We start from the raw sequence: 9,442 nt of genomic DNA on the forward strand, positions 1-9,442 counted from the left end.
AATCAGGTGGTGTGGAAACACAGTTGTTGAAGGCCTATTATGGGGCACACACTCTATATAGCTCTCTACCCGTTAATCCCAACAATAGGCCTGTAAATTAGGTGATGATTATCATCACTTTTATACATAATGAAAGTGAGTTCTGGAGACTATAATTATTTTTCCCTGGTCATATAACTTGTCTGTAGTGGAGCCTGGGTGATTCCTGGTATATCTGACCCTACCATCCTGCTAAACTTTCCACTGCTTGGTTTTGAATCTGGTTTGGTTACTTACTGTTAATGTGACTTTCAATAAGTTCTTCAACTTTTCTGAGCCTCAGTTTCACCATATATTAAATGAGAACAATTATTCCTGTTTCATAGTCTTAGAGCTACACTATCTAATGTGGTAGACACTGGGAACATATGGCTATTTAAACTTAAATTAAGTAAAATGAAAAACTCAGTTCCTTAGTCCCACTAACCACATTTCAAGGGCTCAATAGCTACTTATGGCTAGTATTAGTACCATATTAGATCCTGACAGATACAGAACATTCCCACCATCACACTAAGTTCCAGTGGACAGTGCTGATGTAGAGTATATAAGGTATGTAAAAGGGCCTAGCATAGTGTACATTTCTTGGCAGGTGCCCAAGAAAAGTGATTTCCTCTGCTCTTTCCTTTCAGCATCAGAGCTAGAGGTATTCTCCTGTTTTATTGATGGGGTCAGGAAAGGGGAGTAACTTACCCAACGTTCTACAACAAGGGATGTGTCTGGCATTGGGACCCACATCTCCTTGCTCTTGCTCCAATATTCTGTCAAATAAACCCATCCTTATGCTCTATTGAGTGAAGTTTCAGGGCCAAGGGTGTGAATAATGTGAATTAACTTTGGATTCAGGATAGTAGCAGAAAAAGACATAGGAACTGAATGCCTTCTGTGTGCCAGGCAGCACTGTGCTCAGCGCTTTACATCTATTATCTTTGTGAATCCTCACTGAAGCCCAGAGAAGTTAAATACTCATTCCAGGTTGCCAGCGAGTAAATGGCAGAGCAAAGATTCAGACTTCTCTGACTCCAAAGCCCATGTTTTGTCCCATTAAGCCATGCTACCCTCTCAAATGTGAATACCCTCCTACCCCTTCCACTTACTAATGGGGTGAAGCTTCAGCAGATTCCTGACTCTTGGTGGGTCCTCAAAAAATGCAAGTTACTCTTCTCCCTCTCGAATTTACAGCGGAACCACTGTCTTCATAATCTGTGTCAACAGGAAGGTAAAGATAGCTTAGGTCAATGTTTGTTTGGCTTCAAGGCTCAAGGCCAGACAGAGACTGTTTATGGCCCCAGCCTTCACAGAACACCCAATGACTCCGAGATCTCTACGTTAATTTTCAAGGCCATTATTTGCTCATACAATGCCTTTGTGCTAATTAGAAACATGTGCCACCTGGGGGCAGACAAATTGCAGAGAAGCGTCCTCTCCAGTGGGAAATGAGAAAGAATACTTTTTTCTCTCAGTGATGTTGAAGCCTTCCCAGGGCAGCTGAAGAATGAATTTCAGCCTCCACTTGTTCCCTCTCAATGGAATACCCTTGTGCTGGGTGCAGCCTGCCATGCCCAACGGTATTTGCTGGCCTTGCTTATTTTACCTGGTGGCTGAGTGAGCCTTCCTAGGTCTGGAACGTAGTGGTCAGTCTGTTCTGGAATGGGGAGAGACACCAGTGTCCTCCCATGGCTTCTGGGTGGTAGATAAAATGGGTCCATTCTAAGGTTAATTTGATATTTATTTCATTTGGTTCTGACTAGCTTATTGAATGATTTTTAAAAGAATGTTTGGCTAATTTAAAAGTGAAAAAACTCCCTGATATTTCAAGGCTAAGAAAAATGATATTTCTCTAATAATGATGTTTTTCTGTCTATTTATACCTTCCTCATTCCATAGGGATTTCATAAAACCAGTTCAGCAAATTTGTCTGGATCAGTCTAGTTTGCTAGCCCATGACAGACAGGGAAAATGATGAAAATAGTAGCGGGAAAGTTTTATCTGTTTAGAAATATCTGTTCTCTTCTAGATCCTCTCTCCTCCTGTAATCACCCCCCACCCCTGGTGCTGACTGACCCATCCATTTGGCCAAAAGAGGTTACTTCAAATGACTAAGAACCTGAATCTAATCAGTGTAGTCCTTGGGTGACCTTGGGGGTGCCAGACTTGCACATAATCCCTTGGTTTCCCCCTCTTGAGTCAATAGTTTAGCATACAATTTACCAAAATTCATGGTTTTGTGAACCAGAGACTTCACTTGGAATGATCGTTTCAAGTCATCCATGTTACAAATCAACTGACAGAGATGAGAACTGATTTCCGCCAGTGTATGCCGACTCCTACAATCTGAGCATTGCCTCAAGAGGATGCCTTGAGCCAATTTGCCAGAGATAACTGTTTGTGCTTATAACCCGCCCCTACAGTCCCCATTTTACTGGGAATGATAAAAGCTATGTCTTTAAAAATTTCCACTGTCATATTATTCAAGAGAACAAACCAGTAGTCCTTCAAGTGCTGCATCTAAACTGTTGAAGCTTAATGATGGATATGTGGGGGTTCATCATACTATTCTTCCTACTTTTGTGTATTTTTGGAAGCTTTCTGTAATAAAACAGTTTAAAAAGACAAAAAAATTAAAAGTGCTTCATCACTCCTGGGGAGGAGAACATACATGGGGCTCCTTTTAGAAGAGTGCTTATTAACCAAGGGATTGGGTCAAACATACCCTCCCCCCCCCCCCCCCCCCCCGCTTTAGTCGGGATGTACCATGTGAAAATCTGGGGGGGGGTTAATTTTTTGTAGTTTAGGTGACTTTATTCTGCTTGTTTTCAATTTTTTATTGAAGTATAATCGACATACAACAGTATATTAGTTTCAGGTTTACAACATAGTGATTGAATATTTTTATGCATTATGAAATGATCACCACAATGTCTAGTTACCATCTGTCACCATATAAACCTATTAAAATATTATTGACTATATTCTGCATGCTGTACATTACATCCCCAAGACATTTATTTTATAACTGGAAGTCTGTACCTCTTAATCCCTTTCACCTATTTTGCCCTTCCCCCAACTCCCTCCCCTCTGGCGACCACTAGTATGTTCTTTGTATCTATGAGTTTGTTTCTGTTTTTTGTTCATTTGTTTTGTTTTTTAGATTCCACATATAAGTGAAATCATACAGTATTTGTCTTTCTTGTCTGACTTATTTAACTTAGCGTAATACCCTCTAAGTCCATCCATGTTGTCACGCATGGCAAGATTTCATTCTTTTTTATAGCCGAGTAATATTCCATTGTGTATATATACCACATCTTTTTTTTTTTTTTTTGGTGAGGAAGATTGGCCCTGAGCTAACATCTTTTGCCAACCTTCCTCTTTTTGCTTGTGGAAGATTGTCTCTGAGCTAACATCTGCACCAGTTTTCCTCTATTTTTGTATGTGGGATGCCACCAAAGCATGGCTTGATGAGTGGTATGTGGGTCCATGCCTGGGATCCAAATTGGCAAACCCCAGGCCACCAAAGCAGTGTGCGTGAACTTAACCACTACACCACCAGGCCAGCCCCCATACCACATCATCTTTATCCATTCATCTATCAATGGACTCTTAGGTTGCTTCCATATCTTGGCTACTGTAAATAATGCTGCAATAAGCATAGGGGTGCTTATATCTTTTCAAATTAGTGTTTTTGTTTTCTTCAGATATATAACCAGAAGTGGAATAGCTAGATCGTGTGGTAGTTCCATTTTTAATTTTTCTGAGGAACCTCTATACTGTTTTCCGTAGTGGCTGCGCCAGTTCATATTCCCACCAACAGTGCGTGGAAGATCGCTTTTCTCCACATCCTGGGAGTGGGGTATTTTAGATTGAAACAGCCTCCACACCAGAAATTCTGATAAGGTCTCCTTGAAGAGGAATCTTCTCTGGCTCGCAGTCCCCCTCCACCAGACCCCTAAAGAAGCGTTGCTGTAATGAGCCACTGTTAGTGAAAGAACTGTATCACATCCCTTGGGTGTTTGGGAGTGGAGGGAGGTTGAAAACCAAGAAAACAGGTCTCAGCTAACTGGTGAAAGCTGTGTTAGCCAGGAGGCAGAGAAAGAGGCAAAGGGAACCTTGGGGCATGAGACAGCCAGTGGTGCAACAGGACTTCATTCTCACCCCAGGCCAGTGCTGGAGAGGTCAAAGCTGCAAAGGAAGGAGGAGACCAGAGAGCAGAATATATGGCAAAGAGGCCCGCACTTGGGATCTCAAAGGATATTCTTTGAAGGCTCCAGGCCCCATCTGATTTGCAGGTTTTGAAACAGTGGAAAAGCCTTCTAAAGACAAAGATTAAACACACACATGTGTGCGAGCACACACACACACGTGTCCAAGGACCTAGAACCTGTCCACTCAGCTTGGAAAGGCAGGCTCTATAAAGTATATGTTGAAAACTGTGTGGTTTGGTTCTTTTTTTGTTGTGTTTTTACTGTGTGACTGAGCAAATGAGGGTGTTGATACACTGCTGGGAGTGGGAAGATATGGTTGGAGAGGTGGGGCATTGTGTAGGGTGTGGAGACCTAGGAGGACATGTTCTTTCAAGGCTCTGCGGTTGAGGTAACATGATTAGAAAGTGGGTACAGAGACGAGAGCAAGGGCAGTTCCTGAAAGGTACAAAGCTGAGACTCACCCAGCTGCTCCCAGGCCAGAGTTGTGGGTGGGACGTCAGTGAGACCCAGGCGGGTGCATCCAGCTTTCAATAGAGCTGGTCTGTGAAACTTGGCTGAGAGGACAGAGGAAGATTGATGTTTGCTCCAGAGTGGGGCTGTCAGCTGTGCTCACCGCCTCACCATGGTCCCAGCTGTAAACAAAAGTCCTGGCCCTTCATGGCACTGCAGAGCAGTCCAGGCTGGCGTAAGTCCCTGAGGACAGCTAGACCATTTTCTCATCCTGGCTGACAACCAGAAGACAGAAGAAACAATAGAAGGTGGTGGTGGTGGGAGGGGGACAGGATTGGAAGGGGGTGAGAAGCAGTGACCATGGGAAGGAGCTGTCGATTTCAAATCTTAGGTCTTTGGATGCAAGTAGTAGAAACGTTTTAGGGAAAGTGGGCCTCTTTCCATGTCACCTTCACAAATAATAGTGAATTACTAAAGGAGGTCTGCAGGGATTCCACTGCCTCGTTCACTCGTTCATTCATTCATTGAGTACCTTATGTGCCCATCACTGTGATAGGTACCCTGGATGATGCCAAAGTAGTAGAAGACAGTTCATAAAGTCAAGGAGCTTACAAGGAGTTTGGGGATATGTGTAAAGTTAAGTAACAGTACTAAATAGTGTATCTTTAAATGCCAAGTGACAAACATAAATAGGAATTTAGAAGCAAGTGAAGCCATATCTGGCTATGATCAGAGAAGGTGGGATTTGAGAGGGCCTTAGGAAGATATATATGATTTGACTAGATGGAAAAGGCACTTGGCATTCCAGGTTGGTACCAAGGCATTAGCAAAGATGAGGACTGCTTTGATTAAAGCAGAAGGTTCCTGGGTTGGAGACTATCTTCAACTCTTCACCCCCTCAAACTCCTCACCGTGGCTAACCCAGCCTTCAAGTCTCACTTGAAATGTTATTTCCTCAGGGAGGCCTTCCCTGATCTCCAGGACCAGGTTAAGTACCCTTGTTTTATGTTCCCCTAGCACCCACTACTTTCCCCTTTTCAGGCCACTGCCATTTTCACCTGATGATCTACTCTTGTCTCCCTACAATTTGTTCTCTACGCCACACTCAGAACATTCTTTGCAAAATTCAAATCTGTTACGTCACTTGCTTCTTTAAAACTCTCCTACTCCTAACCCCTTTGTTCTCTTTTGCTTCCCCTTACGTCTTTCCTGCTTCCCACCCTCTGACTTTTCTTTTAGGTCATATCTTATACGTCTCTGTCTCAGGGAAGCCTTCCAGGACATCCTCTCCCCTAACTTCCACCACAACTAGGTTGTCCCCCTCTTCTATATTTCCATAATACTTCCATGTTTCCCCCATTTTACTGTTCTCCAACAACTTAGCCAGTTTGTCTCCCCCATCACAATATAAGCCCTCTGAGGACGGGGGCTATGTTTCTTCTTTGCTGTGTTCCCCTTGTATTTAGTACAGTGCCTGACATATTGTGGTAGGTGCTCCACAAAAATCTGTGAATGAATCCAGGGGAGATGAGGCAAAATTGGTAGGCAAAAGCCAGCCTGAAGAGATTGTTCTTACATCCACAGACAAAGGGAAACCTTTAAAAGTTTTTGATTAGAGGATGAAGAAATCGTTAGACAACACCAACTTTTGAAAAAACAAAAAACAATTCAAACAAAACCCAGAGAACTCCAAACTCAACTTACCACAAACTCTAGCTTCCCAATTATCTTATGGACTCATGTAGTCTCCTTACCTGTTCCCCCACCGCTCCCTCCTTTAAATACACAAGAAAACTTACTCATTGGTCCCTCCAACCAGAGAGATTTGGCAGTAGGGCCAAGTGCACCTACTTCCACACGTGCAGTTGTTCATTCAGCTGGCATTGGTTGCCCCCCTCCATTGTTCCAAGCACTGTGCTCCTAGCTACAGATGAAGAAGACCTTATTCCTAACTTAATGGAGTTCACAACCAAGTGAACCCCTCATACTGATCACTCACTTGATAGCTTCAAATTTATGGTGGAGGGCTTTGCCTTATCTGGGCTTAATTAGGGAGACTTTTCAGGGCACTAAGAACCAACAAAGGACCTCAATCTCAGGGGTAGGTCCTCTGTAAAACTGGGAACTCATTGAGACTCAGAGAATGGATGCTTATGCTAACCCACACTAGACTTTTACCCTCCCACAAGGAGGCTAAGTGGCAAGGTGGAGAATGTCTGGAAGGGCATTCAGGCAGTAGCCATTCCTTAACCTTATGAGGCTGAGCTTAATAAGGCAAATAGGCCTCCAAGGTGCACCCCTTGAGTAAAGCAGAGTGGAGGAAGACAAGGAATGACAGGAAAAAGAATTAGATTTCCCAATAAAAATTGAGGAGTTGTCCTGCCCCCTGAGGGTGGCTGAAACAAAAATGTGACTCCAAGAAACCTTCCCAAGACAATCAGAAAGCACCCACCCCTACCCTGGGGTAGAGATTAATGTCAGGGGATGGTTTCTTTTTGTCTTAGATTCAGTTCCCAGGTGGTTAGGAAGAGAGCAAATAAGGATGTCAGAGAGGCAGTGCACCCCTGGGAAAGGTAAAGGGGAGATATTGCTTTGTGGCTGCAGTCCTAACTGGTTATCTCTTGGTTGAGGGATAACATCAGACATAGCATCAGTGATGCTTTGAAGATATATTCATTAGTTTTGACCCTCTCTCTCTCCCTTGAATCCCTTACCCTGAACATGAATCCACCACCAGAATATCAGGGAGAGAGACTACATAAGTAGCAGAAAGACATGAAGGAGATTAATTTCTATGATTCATTGCTCTACTCTGTTAGGCAGCCTTGGGTGAAGATGGTTCATACACCTGGAAATTGAAATCCTAGGAGATAGGACAGGAAGGGTTAACTCCAAAATCAATGCAGTATATTTTATAGGATACCAGTATATTAATGAGAAACCACATTGAGTCCTTCCTTAAAGGACCAACCTGAAGCTTAGGCCAGTCAAATACTGATAACAGGTTATGTTTCTATCAGGGAAAGGCTAAAAGAAGTATAAGTCTAAGGGATTCACAAATAAATTCACAAAGGATCCCTGGAAGAGGACACCTTGAGTTTGTAGAATTTGGAGCTTGGCACGACCATTTTACACCTGTAATATCCTAACTCTTGCCAAGATTCATGCTATCCTCTTTCTATGGGGACTGTGGGCATCTAATATGGGTATAAGCCAACAGATTAAGGTGGCAGAGACTGGGGACTGAATGGTCATCACAGAGACAGTTTCCTAGCGGCAGATTACCTTTGGCCTTGAATCTGCCACAGTGTGCATGTCAGAGTAGTCTCAGAACTGAGCCTCTGGAGCTAATAAATTATGACACACTTTGGTCCTTCACTTTCTATTCCAATATTTCCCTTCAAAGATTCAACTAAGTTGAAAAAAAATGGAGTTAAACCTCACCTATGGCCTCTACTTTGCCCAGTCAGGCCCTTGGTGTCCCCATGTTGTCAGATGAGCCGACCAGTCTAAATGATCTCGGAAGGCCCTTCCAGCTCTGTTGTGCCAGGTTTTAGAATTCTAAGACATTGTGATCCATTGACCCAGTTGCCTTATGGGAAATCCCATGAGAGATTAGTTTTCTAAAAGAGCCAATTGTTTGTTTCTCTGTGTGGGAATAGTGGTAAATGCAGTCAAGATAGTAAATGTGCTGCTGTGACCAAAGTCCCAAGCCTTCTTGCCGTTCTGATGGTCAGGGCTGTCTTTATAACAGTGCTTCTCACTGCCTGAAGTAGTTAGGGATGAGCGTTAAATTGAGGACTGATAAGACTGAGATCAGTCAGCAAGGCATTGTTAGTAAATGTAGGGGGAGGGGGTCTGATAAGGATTCAGGACTTTCGTAGGTTGATAATTTGAAGAGAAGCTTAGAGTCAAAAAGACCCCCAATTGTTAGATTCCTTTGTCATGACTGCCCTTCATTTTGCCCTATTGTCAAAAAATAAGGTCTTTCTATACTATTATCCAAGTAGTACAGCTGTAACACCCTTTGACCTGGTAAACGGATTATCTCTGAAAGTTTTTTTGTTTTCAAATACTTTAAAGCAGCAGTAAACTCCCTCATTGCCCCTCCCCACACTCCTACTCTGAACAAAGTATTATGGTGAAGTGCATATATCAGCTGAAAGCAGAGTTACTCTGACTGAAATGTGTATATAGTGTGTATGTGTGTGTGTGTGTGGGGGGGGGGGGTGGTTGGCTGCCTGTTCTAGGACTCCTTGAAGTTGACTTTGAAAATCCCTTGCCCAGTAGATAAGGCATTGAACTGAGAAATAGGAAACCTGGGTTTTGGTTTTGCCTCTGTCACTAACTCGTGGTGAGACTTGGGTAAGTCACTTGGCCTCTCTGAGTCTCATTTTCTTATCTCTTGCATGGATACACGGTTATTTTACCTCAATGTTTTGCTTTGAGGATGACATGGCACTTAAGTGCTTTGAAAAGGAAAAGAATACAAGGCTACTTGTTACCTTGATAACATAGTCTTCCTGACATTACCCTTGCAAAAGTAAGCATAGTTGGTGAGAGCTGATGCTGCAATTGGGTGGTTGAAAAAATTCTTTTGAAGAACTACAGTGCTCACTACTTCAAAAAAGTTATCTAGCAAACACTAATTCATTCCATGCTATGAGCTTGGTATTGGGAATCCAAAGATAAATACATTATAATCTCTGACCTCAAATTCATATTTATGTGTGAGGAAACAGACAAAA

This window comes from Equus asinus, chromosome X (assembly GCF_041296235.1).
Source record: "Equus asinus isolate D_3611 breed Donkey chromosome X, EquAss-T2T_v2, whole genome shotgun sequence".
NCBI lineage: Eukaryota > Metazoa > Chordata > Mammalia > Perissodactyla > Equidae > Equus > Equus asinus.